At 50.2% G+C, this 15,624-nt stretch overlaps 1 pseudogene; it reads right to left on the reverse strand.

Annotated features, from left to right (window-relative positions):
* Positions 1–4,265: 4,265 nt before the first annotated feature.
* Positions 4,266–4,376, reverse strand: LOC129404095 (small nucleolar RNA U13; annotated as a pseudogene).
* Positions 4,377–15,624: the final 11,248 nt, after the last annotated feature.

Below are 15,624 nucleotides of genomic sequence, written 5' to 3' on the forward strand. Positions count from 1 at the left end.
GGAGACTGCACCTGCTCCATCTGGGTGCCCTGTGATATTGGCTCGGTATGGGGCCCAGAGAGGTCCCCGGCGCTGTGGTGTCTTTTGGAACTTGCCTCTGTGTCTCTGGGCCAGGGCAGTTGGTGCACTTAGATCCACATTACAACATTTTCAGCAGATTATATCTTGGTGAGGTCCGTCCTGAGACGGTGGAGTCAGGCTGGGGGCACGGCAGCGATTTTGGACTGTGGAAGCAAGTGGCTGCTGGGGGCTCTGCTTGGGTAGGCACAGGCCAACCTGATCCCTCCAGTTTACTCCGGTCTGTTCAACCATGTATGGGTCCAAGGTTAAGTGTGGTTTTGATTTTTTTTTGAGATTTATTTAGGGGTCTCTGAAACAAGGCTGGTAGTAGAGTTTACAGGGTGGTACAGTTGGTTCATGGGGTGACTGCCAGTGCTTCCATGTGTATTGGGAAGTGGGGGGAAATAGCCCATCCCAACTCTGAGAAAGCCTGGATATTTCCGTCACAAAACAGGCATACCAGAATTTTCAGCAGATTATATCTTGGTGAGGTCTGTCCTGAGATGGTGGAGTTAGGCTGGGGGTATAGTAGTGATTTTGGTTTGTGGAAGCAAGTGGCTGCTGAGGATTCTGCTTAGGCGGGCCACCAGGCCAACCCGCCTCCCTCCAATTTACTCCAGTCTGTTCAGCCATATACACATCTGAGATTAACTGTGGTTTTTAATTTCTTTCGAGATTTATCTATGGGTCTCTAAGGCCAATAAATAAGCTTGTATAGCTGAACTGGAGTAGGTTTGTGGGTGTGGCTCCCACACACCTAACTTTTGGCCATTTAGTTTCTTGGTAAACTTGGTCCCAAGCTGTTGGGGTCTGGCCATAGGCACAGCGACAATTTTGGGGTATGAGGAAGCCTGAAGGCACCATCAGGCTGCTGATGCCCTTGCCCCGCAGATATAGGTTGACCTGTTGTCGGCACCATACCCCTAAGGTTCTCTCTTTAGGGGGCTCCAGGCCCACATGGCAGTGCTCAGGAGTTACTCCTGACAGTTTTTAGGGGACCCTATGGGGTTCCTGGGATCGAACCCTGTAGGTCATGTGCAAGGCAAGTGCCCTACCCTCTGTACTACTGCTCCAACCCCTCAAGGTTTTTTGTTGTTGTTGTTTTGTTTTTTTGCTTTTTGGGTCACACCTGGTGATGCACAGAGGTTACTCCTGGCTTTTCACTCAGGAAATTACTCCTGGCTATGCTCGGGGGACTATATGGGATGCTGGGAATCGAACCGGGTCAGCCAGGTGCAAGGCAAATGCCCTACCCGCTGTGCTATCGCTCCAATCCCCTCAAGGTAATTTCTTATCTCTCCATAGCTATCCCCCACTCCTAATTCTACCTCAAGGTCATGGAAAAAGAATTTCAACACTAAGATCACAGCGCCACCTATAGGAAACCAAATAACTAACCCAATCTAGTAAGCAGAAAAATTCTAGACAACTGTTGCAAAAGTTTTAAGGACAAAGCCTTTTCCTTGAAATTCCTCAAGTGACAAATCTCCATGGGTCAAACTTAGGGATGCGGAATTGGAGGAAGTTCCAGAGAAAGGGTGAAAAAAGCCACTGGAAGCTGATGAACCTAGAGAATCTCAACCAACAGAACACGAAACACTGCCCCGGGGGGCCACAGGAGCACAAGAAGGTCTAGGTTTTCAAACAGGAGTTAAAGATAAATCTCCTTGGGGGCCAGAGAGATGGAAACGTGGGTAGGGCACTTGCCTGGCTTATGGATGGCTTGGGTTTGATTCCTGGAACCCCAGGTGGTCCCCAAGCATCGCCAGGAGTAATCTCTAAGCATAAAGCCAGAAGTAAACTGGGCATAGTCCGTGTAGACCAGAAATCAAAAACAAACTAAAATCTTTTTTTTTTAAAAAAACCTCATTGATTCAAATCTGCTTGACGTCTGTTTGGTCTTCTAGGTACGGACTTGATCCCCACCACCCGATTTCTCGGGGAACCCCACAGACTCAAGTTGGAGCGAGGATTTGCTCTTTGCAGAAAAGGAAAGTTAGTCCCAAGCCTTACCCAGGGTTTCGGGGTTCTTGACTCCCCTCACAGAAAAGCGTTTCAGGAGTAGATGAACAGTGAAATAAAAACAGATTTTATTTGGAGGGCTTTAGGAAGGGGAACGAGGGACTGAAAGTAATGCGCTCAAGAGAGAACGTGGGCTTCTCCAAAGGTGGAGACAGCCCCTACGTACATCCAGCATTAGCTATGAAAGCTTGAAAGTACTCATCTCCACATGTGCTCAGGTAGCACGTGTGCGTGTGCTCAGCCACGTGGGCACAAGCAGCACATGGGCTCGGGCAGCATATGTGCCCTTTCTTTGTGCATATATATGCGCACACAACCCTCAACCTTTAACAAACCTGTTACTAACCTCTTATACAAGGGCTTAACAGCTCCCGGTGAAATACATCAATCTTCACACACTTCTCTCTAAGGAAAACCCTTGGACCACTTTTAATGGATTATTCATAACAAGCAATACAAAATTAACTATTCTGGTTCTGCTTTAGGGTTACAATTTGGGATTTTGGGGGAAACATTTGAAATATGGTGGTGGGAAGGTACAATGGTGGTGGGATTGGTGTTTGAATATTAAATGTAATGAATGATTGTGAACAACTTTTGTAGCACTGTCAATGTCATTCCGTTGTTCATCGATTAGCTCGAGCAGGAGTGGGCATGAGTAATGTCTCCATTGTGAGACTTGTTACTGTTTTGGGCATATTGAATACACCATGGGTAGCTTGCCAGGCTCTGTCATGCGGATGGGATACTCTCGGTCACTTGCTGGGCTCTTCGAGAGGGTCGGAGGAATCGAACATGGGTCGGCCGCGTGCAAGGCAAATGCCCTACCGGCTGTGCTATCGATCCAGCCCTGTGAACAACTTTATAAAAATAAAATCAAATTTTTAAAAAAGAAAGGAAGATCATGAAACATAAAGCAAAAAAAGAAATTGTGATACAGTAACAAAAACATCACTGTTACAGGAGAGAGACAGCTACAAAAGACAAAAGGCAAAAGAGGAGGAAGAAAAGAACAAAATTGCCACAGTCAAATGAAGATGAATTGATACCTGCACTGACACAAAAAGACTTTTTAAGAATGTGTGATACTTGGCACTTGCATGCAGCAGACCTGGTTCGATCCCCAGCATCCCCACGTGATCCCCTAAGCACCGCCAGGAGTAATTCCTGAGTGCAAAGCCAGGAATTCATCACCATGCATCACCGGGGGTGACCCAAAAAGCCAAAAATAAAATAAAATAAAATGCAACTATCAGTAAAAAAAAGAAAGAAAGAAAGAAAGAAAGAAAGAAAAAAGTGTGATACCAACTCCCTGTAATAAATAAAAATGTGACTCAGACACAGTAGGTGAAAAGGGAAGATAGAATCACCAGGAACCAAAGCTATAGAACAGCAGGTAGAGAGGGCATTTTCATTGCATGTGGCTGACCTGGGCTCCATCCCCATCACCCCATATGGTCCTCAGAGCCTGCCAGGAGTGACCCCTGAGCACCACCAGGTGTGACCCCGCCTCCACCACAAAAGTCACCAGAGAAAGCTAGTCACATGAAAATAGCAGAAACAAATGGGATAGAGGGACACCAGAAATATTCTTTAAAATACAGAAAACAGAGGCTTAGGAGGGCTAGTTCAACGGACAAGGCATTTGCATGGTTCACGGCCAACCCAGGTTTGATTTCTGGCTCTACATACAGTAGAGTCGTAGACTCTCCCTCCAGGATAGATTCCTGAGCACAGAGACAGGAGTAAGATCTGAGCGTCAGAACTTGAAAGAAAGGAAGACCAAGAGAAAGAAAGAAAGAAAGAAAGAAAGAAAGAAAGAAAGAAAGAAAGAAAGAAAGAAAGAAAGAAAGAAAGAAAGAAAGAAAGAAAGAAAGAGAGAAAGAAAGAAAGAGAGAGAGAGAGAAAGAAAGAGAGAGAGAGAAAGAAAGAAAGAAACAGAAACAGAGAAAGAAAGAAAGAAAGAAAGAAAGAAAGAAAGAAAGAAAGAAAGAAAGAAAGAAAGAAAGAAAGAAGCTAAAAGACAACATAGAATATCAATGAAACCAAGAGTCAGTTCTTTAAACGTCTCCAAAGAATGGACAAGCTCCTTCTCCTAGAGAAAATGGCTCTCAATGGCACAGTAACAAAACAATACAAAAAGACCAAACACAGAATTCTTTCTTTTTTCTTTTTTTCTTTTCCCTCAGATGGGTAATGTGCCAAATGCGTAACAAGATTTAAGAGAGGCACATGTCACGGAAGTGCGTGAATACCAATCGTAATACTTATATACTTATGAACTGGAAAAGGATCTGGAACTGGGTTTTTTTTTTTTTTTTTTTTTTTTTTTTTTGCTTTTTGGGTCACACCCGGCGATGCACAGGGATTACTCCTGGCTCTGCACTCAGGAATTACCCCTGGCGGTGCTCAGGGGACCATATGGGGTGCTGGGATTAGAACCCGGGTTGGCCCCGTGCAAGGCAAACGCCCTACCCGCTGTGCTATTGCTCCAGCCCCCGGAACTCATTTTTTAATAGTAAATAAAATCAATAAACCCTCAGAATAATGAAGAAACCGCCTCCCCGAAAACTCTCAACAAAACACATTAGCAAAGGAAAGGGAAAAATCACAGCCAATACATCATAAATACAAACCATCACAGGAGCAAATGCTCGACCCACAACTGGACAGTCGAGAATAATCAGATGAAGTTGATAAATCATAAAACATCCTAAGATGGAATAAGTAGGAAGTAGAAAACCTGTACAGACCAATTTCTAGTTAAAAAAAAAAACAGTAATAAAAAATTTCCCCCAAGATAAAGCCCCAGGCATGGTAGATTGCCACAGTTAGACCAGGTGGACCAACAGCTTTGACCTCCACCCAGTCTCAAAGGAGACAGACGTGGCCCATCCAGGTCACACATCTCCAACAGCACCAGAGACTCCTCGGCCTGCCACTGGGCTCGGCTTCCAGTTTTCTCCTCCCTCTCACGACGGGCACCACTAGCTGTGCGTTGTGAGCACACAGAGCAAAGGGCAAATTGTCAGGACAGCGGAGTGGGAATGTGGCAGACAGACGTCCGCCTCGGGGCTGCGGGGTTCTCTCTCCTGGACAGGCCTCTCCTGCGGGGCTGCCTGGGTTGGCGCCCGTAAGCCTGTCGAGGCCCGTGCTCTCCCCCGCAGGAAGTGTCCTGCGTGGACCCACGCTTTCCCTTGCTGAGGTCCGTCCCTAGCAGCACGTTCCCTGCTCAGCCTGTGCTGTCCTGACCAGGACGTTTTCTGCTTGGGTGTTTGCTCTTAAATTTATTTAACCCGGGATACTTGCCCATGTCTTAGGGCCTGCGCTTACGATTTCCCTCACCAGGTTCAGAAGTTCTACTGACTCTAGAGGGAGGACTTAGTATGGATCTGCTCTTTTCAAACTCTTTCAGAGACCCAGAAAAACAGCAATTCTTTGTAACAGCATCTATGAGCCAATTCCGTCCAGAAACATTCAGACCAGTGTCGCTGGGGAGCAGAGAGCAAAGCTGGACTCAGCAGCACACAGGAAGGGCTCCCCACCCTGCCTGGCAAGAGTCATGCTTCCTAGGTTCTAGCAAGGACATCGAAGTGAGGACGCACGGTACAGTGGGTAGAATACCGGCCTTGCTTCCCGGCACCCCGTACGGTCCCTGGGCACTGCCGGGAGTGATCCCCGAGCAGGAGGCTCACCAAATCCTCATTAAAGCCTGTTGTATTTAGTATTTGTATTAGTCACTCCAGAGACTCAGGCACACAGATCATCTCATTTCATAGCAGTAAATGCCCACAGAGCTCGACACAGCTCTCTGCTCTGGGCCTTGAGCCCCCGACAGCATAGAATACCCTCCAAATAATAGTTGATGGACTCATTTGTTCATCACTTTAGTAAATGCAAACAAAGGAATGAAGGAGCAGCCAAAAGCACCTCTCATGCCCTCTGCTCTCCTGTGACCATCTGCCCATCAAGCCTCACCCACAGGACTTTTCAGACTGGTTTGTTCCACTACGGGCAGCTTCAGAGAGAGGGAGATGGTTGGGTTGGTCCCCTTGGCAGCAACTCAGGAAGCCAAAAAACCTAGAAGTGTGCAGAGAGACGACATAACCTCTCAAACGAAGTCGTCCTTGAGCTGACTCGGCCAGCTGCAGACAAAGGCCAGCCTCCTCCAGAGATAACTGGGAAGATGGAAAGAACGAAGAGAACAGGGGCCCATAAGACTCTTCCACTTGACCAAGGCCAAGCAAGGAATTCTCTGCATAGGAGCCAGGCTGGAGCAACTTCCCAAAGTTTCCAAAGCAAGCCGGGGCACTCCGTTTGGAGCTCCCTGCAGCCCCGCCTGGGCCCCTTCCCCTCCTGCTCTGGAGAAGCCAGCACTTTCCCTGGAACATGTACTGGCGCGGGGCCGGAGTGATGGTACAGTGGGTCGATGCTTGCCTTGCACAGTGCTGACTCTGGTTCAGCCCGCAGCATCCCACGTGATCCCCCAAGTATCTCCAGGAGTGATCCCTGAGCACAGTGCCAGAAGCCCTGAGCACAGACAGAAGGTGTGACCCCTATTCCGTAAAAAAAAAAAAAAAAAAAAAACATGTATCAGCCCTTAGTAAAACCCTTGTTTCACTGTTCATCTTCTCCTGAAATTCTTTTCTGCCACAAAAGACAAGGACCTGGATATCCAATAGGGACTCCTTTCCTCACTTGGGCCTGAGAACCTGGGGCCCAGGGATGAATTCACAGGCCAGCAGCCTGGTGGAGTGGGTCTTGGGTGCTGTGTCATATCATGCAAGAACCACACAGATTTTCCCAGTCCTGACCTCCCCCAACCCGTGTATCAGGAGGCAAGAGCCTCGGGTTTGGAAACAGAAGGCTTCGGGTGCCTGATGTTGCACCTATGAGAGTTTTGCTCTGTTCCTCAGTTTTGTTTATTTGTAAGATATATTGTCAGTGGGAGTGTGGGTGTGTAAGGTCTGAGTATGTCTGGAACACGGTAAGGATACAACAGACCGTAGCTTCTAGGGAGCAAGGTAAAGAAGAGCAAATAGGGTTCACCTCATGTCCTGTTGGCTGATAGAGGATCCGTGGAGCATTTGCTGAAGTGCATGATGGGAACTGAGCTTAGCCAGAGCTCAGAGAACAAGGTCAGCACGTCCCTGGCACACGGGGTCCCTCAGACTCGCCAGGAGTGATCCCTGAGCTCAGAGCATGGAGTAAACCCTGGGTACAGTCGGGGGTGTAAGAACATGACTGTGATTGATCAATAACATCTGTCATGGTCAGGACGCGCAGGAAATGCAAGGCAAAGAGAAGCGGCAAAGGGACGAGGAGCCTCCTGACCTGGACTCCGCCAGCAGCTTCTTTCTTTCATTTGTCTGCTCAGGGCTCCTCTCTTCCCTGGGAGGCTTCTCTGCCCTCGGGGTCTTTAGGTTGTCCCTCCCTCGGGGCCTGGAGTGGGACCCCAGGGCAGCCCAGAGCTGCATCCCAGTCTGGCCCAAAGACACACAGCAGAAGGTGCTTGTTCCTCCTCTGATCCCTGACGGGTTTTCTCTGTCATTCCTTTATTGCTCAAAATAGAAATGAATTTTGCAGCTTTCACATCTGTCTGCATGGCAAGGGTGAAAATGCATCCAAGGTGGATCTTTGTCTTTGCAAACTAATGCAGTGAAATTAACGTGATGGTGGGCCGGCAGGGAGGGCATTTACCTTACACGAGTCCAACTGAGTCCCCTCCCCAGCATGGCATAAAGGCTGCCTGATTCCCTCCACTAGTGATCCCCGAGTGCAGGGCCAGGAATAAGCCTTGAGGACCACTTGGTGTGCTCCCGCCCCCAGACAAAGCAGAATAAAAGCAACTAACGTAATGCAGTGTGTTAGCAGTAAAATAATTTAATCTTGCTGTGTGACTATGGGCACACCACTTTGCCTCTCTGAGCCCCAGTTACCCCAAGTGAACATGGGAATCTTCCCTTACACTGTAGCACAGACCTAGAAGCCAGAATTTTGTGTCTGGAGAGAAAGCTTTTATATTTTGTTGCACGAACCTTGTACCCAATACCATGTTAAAAACGGCAGCTTCTCAAGACATCCAGGATGTTTTTCCTTGTTTATTTGCTGTTTTCAGCAAAGGGTGAGGATGCGTGCTCATGTGGCGATGGAACTCAGGACACGGTGGCAGAACTTGAAAAAAGGAAAATATAAAACAACTTTTTGAGTCATTCATAGAGACAGGCTGGTGGGTGGGGGGGACACTGGGGACACCAGTGGATGGATTGGTGTGAGGATATTGTACGCCTGAGATGCAGCCATAAACATCTTTATTATGCACGGTGACTAAATAAAATAAAGAAACAACAACAAAACAAAAAAACAACTTTGCTCCCTGTAAACAAACTTAATTAGGAATTAGGGCAGCTAAATGCTGCCCTCTGCTGGTTAGTGTGCGTGCATATGTGTGTGTGTGTGTGTGTGTGTGTGTTTGTCTGTGTGCCTCTGTGTGTCTATTTGTCTATGTGTCTGTCTGTGTGTGTCTGTTTCTGTGTGTGTATGTATGTGTGTATGCACGTGTGTGTAAACAGAATCCAAACATTATTTAATTTATTATTTTTTCTTTTTTTGGGTCACACAATAATTTATTATTTTTTCTTTTTTGGGATACTCAGGGGTTCCTCCTGGCTCGTACTCAGGAATTACTTCTGGTGGTGCTGGGGGACCATATGGGAAGCTGGGAAGAGAACCCGGGTCGGCCGTGTACAATGCAAACACCCTACCCGCTGTGCTATCATTCCAGCCCCCCAAACATTATTTTACAGCTAAGGACATGGAGAGGACGTGGCAGCTGTGGGCACAGGCTGCCTTTCAGGGAGCTGTGAGTGGGCGCAGACGGGCCTTAGACACTCACCCTCCAACTGTGCCACCAGAGTCATGACTCCAGAGACCACGGCTACCGTTCCGTGGCGACAGGCCTCCACGTTTTTCCACCTCTCTGAGCTGCAGGTCCATCTGGACAGACTAGGATGACCCTGAGAATGGGCGTTGCTGGGGATATGAGGAGGAGAGGGAGGGTGTGGCCGAGGCGGACTGGGAGGGAAGGTCCACCGGAAGCTCCCATGCATGTCCCCTGGGGAACCAAGGCTGGGCTCCAGCTCTATGGTTTTTTGTTTTTTTGCTTTGTGGGTCACACCCGGCGACGCTCAGGGGTTACTCCTGGCTCATGCACTCAGGAATCATTCGTGGTGGTGCTCGGGGGACCATATGGGATGTGGGAATTTAACCCGGGTTGGCTGCGTGCAAGGCAAACACCCTACCCACTGTGCTATTTTTTTTTTTTTTATTTTTGGGTCACACCCCGCGATGCTCAGGGGTTACCCCTGGCTTTGCACTCAGGAACCACTCCTGGCGGTGCTTGGGGGACCATATGGGATGCCGGGGATCGAACCAGGGTCAGCCGCGTGCAAGGCAAAGCCCTACCCACTGTGCTATCGCTCCGGCCCCTCCCACTGTGCTATTGCTCCAGCCCCTGGGCTCCACCTCTCTGGGCGTCTATCCTCCCCTGTGTCTGCTGGGGGTGTGGGGTTGGGGGGCGCAACTCGTGAAGGAGGAAGGAAGGTAGCTTGGGAGCAGATCAGGTGGGAGGGAAGCCAGGCGCTGGAGAGCTGGGCCCTGTGGGAGTGCTCCTATGCAGCCAGCACTGCCCTGTGCCCCTCAGGCCACACGGCACATGCCCCCAGATCTACACAGGGCCCCTGCGCCTACACAGCCCCCTGGGCCCACATAGGCCCCTAGGTCCAGACAGCATCCCTGGGTGCATATGGCACCCTTGGGCCCATACAGCACCCCTGGTCCACACAGCACTCTCATCAAGCCCTAAGCAGCCACACAACCAGGTTGAGTATTGGTGGGAGGGTCCTCAGACTCCCTGAGCACTATTTGGGAGCCCCCAAGGAAGTAAAATCTTTGAGCTATTTCATTATTGTTACTATTACTATTACTTTTGGTTTGGGGGCCATACCCGCAGTGCTCAGGGGTTACTTATGGCTCTGCACTCAGGAATCACTCCTGGTGACATGTGGGGGAATTGAACCCAGGTCAGTCACTTAGAAGGCAAATGCCCTCCCACTGTACTACTACTCAGGCCCTGTATTTTATTATGAATATAATTTATTTACACCTTCTGTTTTGACACTTGAATCATTTCCCTGTTTCCCGGTCTGCCTGACTTGGACATGCAAGTACACAGGCTTCTGTTGAGAATCATCGAGGGCTGAAATTGGACTGTAACCATGTGCATTGTCAACTTTGAATTTAATTGTAATGTCTGTAATACATTGTAATCGCCACATCACTCGGTGTCATCCCTGGCATCAGTGCCGGTGTGATCTCGGGGTACCATGACCAGGTGTGAGCCCAACCTCACAGCAGCCTAGGGAAGGAGCAGTGTACGCTCTGGACATGGCCCCTGCGTCGCTGGTGTGTGCAGACCCCAAGACACCACCTGCTGCTGCCACGTCTCCACGGTCGGGACGTCTCAGAACAGCCGTCGTGAGGAGCCTCTTATTTTCCTGTGCAGATGGTTTACCTCGACAATATACTGCAATCTAGTACATGTATGGTCACATATGTCCTTAAAATGTATCACTGTAGCACTGTAGCACTGTCGTCCTGTTGCTCATCGATTTGCTCGAGCAGGCACCACTAACGTCTCCATTGTGAGACTTGTTACTGTTTTTGGCATATCGAATACGCCACAGGTAGCTTGCCAGGCTCTGCTGTGCTGGCGAGATACTCTTGGTAGCTTGCTGGGCTGTCAGAGAGGGATGGAGGAATCGAACCTAGGTCAGCCACGTGCAAGGCAAACGCCCTACCCGCTGTGCTATTGCTTCAACCCCTTAAAATGTACATATTTAAAATCAAATATAATTGAAAAGTGCAAGGCATCGTCTTGTTTGACCTTGGATTGCCACAGCTTTTGCTTTGTGGAAAAAAAAAAAAAAGATGGCTGGAGCCATAGGACAGTAGGCTGGGCGCTGGCCTCTCATGGGGTAGATCCGGGTGGGATTTCCTGCATCTCGTAAGGTTCCCCGAGCCTGCCAGGGTGACCCCTGCTCTGAGCACAGCTGGGTGTGCCCCGAAACAAACAAAACAAAAAAACAGAAGCAGAATTGATAAGACAGTGGGTAGATAGGGCGTTTGCTTTGCACGAAGCTGAGCCAGGTTTGATCCCCAGTACCCCATTATGGTCCCCTCAAGCTCCGCCAGGTGTGATCCTTGAGTGCAGAGCCAGAAGTAACCCCTGGGCACAGCTGGGTATGGCCCCCAAACTAAAACATAATGCAGAGCCTGGCAAGCTACCCGTGCGTATTGGATATGCCAAAGACAGTAACAATAAGTCTCTCAATGAGAGACGTTACTGGTGCCCGCTCGAACAAATCGATGAGCAACTGGATGACAGTGAAATAAATAAATAAATAAATAAATAAATAAATAAATAAATAATGGTCCAAGGTAAAGCGATAGCACAGTGGTAGGGCATTCGCCTTTCACACGGCAGACCCATGTTCGATTCCTCCGCCCCTCTCGGAGAGCCCGGCAAGCTACCGAGAGTATCGCACCCACACGGCAGAGCCTGGCAAGCTACCCGTGGCATATTGGACATTCCAAGAACAGTAACAAATAAATCTCACAATGAGAGATGTTACTGGTGCCCGCTCGAACAAATCGATGAGCAACAGGATGACAGTGACAGTGACAGTGACAGTGACAAGGTAAAGCACTTGCTCTGCACATGGTTGACTTCATTCAATCCCTGGCACAGTAAAGGAGTGAACCTGAGCCCAGACCCAGGAGTCAACCCTGAGCCCAGGCCCAGGAGTGAGCCCCAAGTACAGAGACGAGAATGAGCCCTGAGTACACCTGGATGTGGCATAAAAGAAAACAAAATTAAAAAATAAAGGAAAAAGGGGCTGGAGAGATAGCACAGCGGGTAGGACGTTTGCCTTGCATGTGGCAAACCCAGGTTCGATTCCCAGCATCCCACATGGTGCCCTGAGCACCGCCAAGAGTAATTCCTGAGTGCATGAACCAGAAGTAACCCCTGTGCATCGCTGGGTGTGACCCAAAAAGCAAAAATAAAATAAAATAAAATAAAATAAAAATAAAGGAAAAAACAAAGCCTTATCTGCAATAAAACCCAGCACAATCATTAATAAAGTGCTTGTATCTGGTAAATCTTGATCTTCTGTAGCTGCCTTCCACTTTCCTGGGGTCTTTTCTCAGGGAGGGGCCACAGTCAGTTGTGCTCAGGACCTGCTCTTGGTCTCTGCTTGGGGATCACTCCTGACGGTGCTTGGGTCTAACATAGGTCAGACATGTGCCAGGAAAGCGACTTGCCCACTGCTGTCTCACAGTCCCTCGGATGGAGCCTTTTGAGGAGCAGAAATTACTAATTCCATGCAGAATTTTCTTGGGTGCCTCTCACGAGCATCAAGAGGCAGATGCCCCTGGGCCTGTGAGAAAGAGACCTGAGTGTGGCAGGTAACCGGTCACTTGGCTATAGCTCGTGCAAAAGAAGTCTCCACATGACTGGACTTGCTAGTCCACTCAGCAACACTGTCCAGCTGGGATGACGAAGGCACAGGAACCCTCAGGGCTCGGGGAGAAATCAAGGACAGACTGGGACAGCCAAAGCATAAGAAAGTTAGCAGGCCTGGGGCCAGGGCGCCCGCTCCAGCACCCCATGTGGTCCCTGGATCAGGCCAGGAGTAAGTCCTGAGAGTCACCAGGTGTGGCCCCGGTGCAGACTCTAGCTCGTACCTCTTTCGAGCACCTTGCTGTTTCTCTACGTCCCTAGTTGCCAACTAGAAAAGGGAAAAATGAAAGACGGTTAAGGAGAAAGTCAGATGAGCTTCTGGAGCAGGAAGCTAAGGGCCAGGAGCAGAAGGGCAGTGAGCTAAGGGCCCGGAGCTGGCTCAAGTGGGTCAGCAGCTGCCTGAGTTAGAGCTCTGGCTCCTCACGGCCTCCTGAGCACTGTTGGGCCTGAGCACTGCTGGGCACTCTGAGAACGAGCGAGAGAGTGAGCACGATGGTGCGCAGTTAGGGCTTTTGTCTCGGATGTGGACAACCTGGGTTCTACTCTGGCGCCCATGTGGTGCCCTGAGCAGTCAAGAGAGATCCTCGGAGCTTTGCGGAGGGGAGGTGGCAGTTACAAACACACAGAGATGGAACAGAGTCCGAGAAATTCCATAATATCTTAGACAGAGGACAAACCACTGAAAAGCATTCCAGATTTATAAAAAAAAAAGAGAGAGAGACCCCATCAGAGTATTGGTGACGGTCACTGATCTGTGGAGGCTTTGAAGCAGTCTGTCTTCTCTCGCAACATTTCCTCCTAGGGAAAGAATCGCCAGTTCTTGATCGCCAGCACCCTATTATTTATTTATTTATTTATTTATTTATTTATTTATTTTGCTTTTTTGGGTCACACCCGGCAATGCACAGGGATTACTCCTGGCTCTGCACTCAGGAATTACTCCTGGCGGTGCTCAGGGGACCATATGGGATGCCGGGGATCGAACCCAGGTCGGCCGTGTGCAAGGCAAACGCCCTACCCGCTGTGCTATGGCTCCGGCGGCCCCAAGATTATTTAATTCTTTTTAATTCTTTGAAAAGAATTAATTCTTTTCAAAGAATTAAATAATCTTAGAATCTGTTAGGTTCTTTTTTAGAATGTCCATTGTAGACTTAACCTAATTTGCCTTTTAGAGCTCAGTTTTAGAACTAGAAATTTTAGAACTATTTTATTATCAAGAAAATAATAATTGATAGTGATTCCTATTAGAATTCTGTATAATTACTCAAATAAAATACGCTGACAATATAACAAAAATTTAAAAAGGAGTGATCGTTGGACACAGAGCCAGGAGTAAGTCCTGAGCACCAGTGGGCGTGTCCCCCATTAAAAGAGAGCGTCAGAGACAGAGAGAAAGGAGAGAGAGACAGGGAAAAGGAGAGAGAGTGCACGAGTGCCCAGTGAGAGTGGCCCGCACTGCAGAGGAGCTCGCGAGCACACGCCAGACATTCCCGTGCCACGGAGAAGGTGGTCACGGGCTCGGCATCCTGGCAGGCAGCTGGAGAAGCATTTAGGGAAGAACCCAGCACGGAGGCTGAGGTGACTGGGAGGCTGAGGAACAAAGGGTGGGCAGGGCGGATGCGACCCCAAGCTTCAAAGCTGGGGCCCGGGTTTCTGGCCAAAGGAAGCAAGAGCAGCAGGAGCTGTGAGTCCTCGCACTGCACTCCCTGCCACTTCAGAGGCCCGTGGGGCTGTGGGAGCCTCTGGCCTCTGGCCAGGCCTGGGGGAGGGAGGAAGCCGCGCAGCTGTTCCCGAACCACTCCGAAACCCGAAACCCGAGCCGGCGCGCAGGAGGGGCCTGCACTGTGCTGGGCCCAGCCCAGCCAGCCGCCCAGGATTAGCCCGGCCTTCCCTGGGCTCTGAACATCTGCAGCCTGCAGTCCCAGCCCTCCCCCACCCCTGGGCAGCCCCCGGGGTTGGGGCTGCCCCCCCCCCCCCCCCGCCCCGCACAGACAGCTGCAACCTGAAAGGGGGCAGGGATGGGCCCCGACAGGCCTCAGACTCGGCATCAGACACAGCAGAGACGCCTCATTCCAAAGATGCCTTCCCCCCTCACCCATCTCGTGAGCCACAGGGAGGGGAGACTCGAGGGCGAGAAACCACATCTGCCAAGGCGCACGGCCCCTGGGGCACGCTCCCAGGCACGGAGCTACCTCACGAGCCCGCTGGCACACCTGTCTGGGAAAACGGGACCAGGAGTCTGGCTGCTCCCAAACCAGGTCCATGCCATGTGCCCTCCTGACGCGGAGCCCCGAGCTGGGCGAGGCTGGCCAGTGGCTCCCAACAGCGCTGCTGCTCGCGACCCCAGCCGCACCAGGGTGGGTGGCCTCAAGTTCGTCCAGCAGGGAGTTGGTGCCCTGGGGAGACTGCCAGCAAAGAGGTGGGCATTGCCCGGTGTGCACCCCTGGTGTGTGCAGATACCCCTGGGTCTTCACAAGAGAGGGGAAAGGTATTGGTGGGCTGGGGAAAGCTAGCCACAGAAGCAGACTTGTGGGAGCACTGGACTCAGAGCACTGGGAGGCACCAACAGATCCAATGCCCAGAAGTAGGTGGAATACCCACTGGAGCGGCTGAGGAGCTGGGCCTCGGGGAGGCTCCTGCTCTGCATGGACCAACCTGGTTCAATCCCCAGTACCACACAGTGTCCCCCAAGTTCTCCCCAAAAGTGAGCACAGAGCCAGGAGTAAGCTCTGAGCACTGCTGAATGTGGCACCCAAGCCAAGAACCAAACAAAATGGAGCCAGAGCTATGGAGCATGAAGAAGTTGATTTGGCAGCCCAAAACTCCAAGTGGTCCCGGCCGCCAGAAGTCACGCCCTCGACCCACCCTCGGCGCCATCTTGATGCCACAATCCACAGAGAAGCGGCAGGCATTCTGGTGAGCAACGCGGCCCGGACAATGCTCCGGACCCGAATCGGGGC

The sequence above is a fragment of the Sorex araneus genome, chromosome 3 (genome assembly GCF_027595985.1).
Source record: "Sorex araneus isolate mSorAra2 chromosome 3, mSorAra2.pri, whole genome shotgun sequence".
NCBI classification, from domain to species: domain Eukaryota; kingdom Metazoa; phylum Chordata; class Mammalia; order Eulipotyphla; family Soricidae; genus Sorex; species Sorex araneus.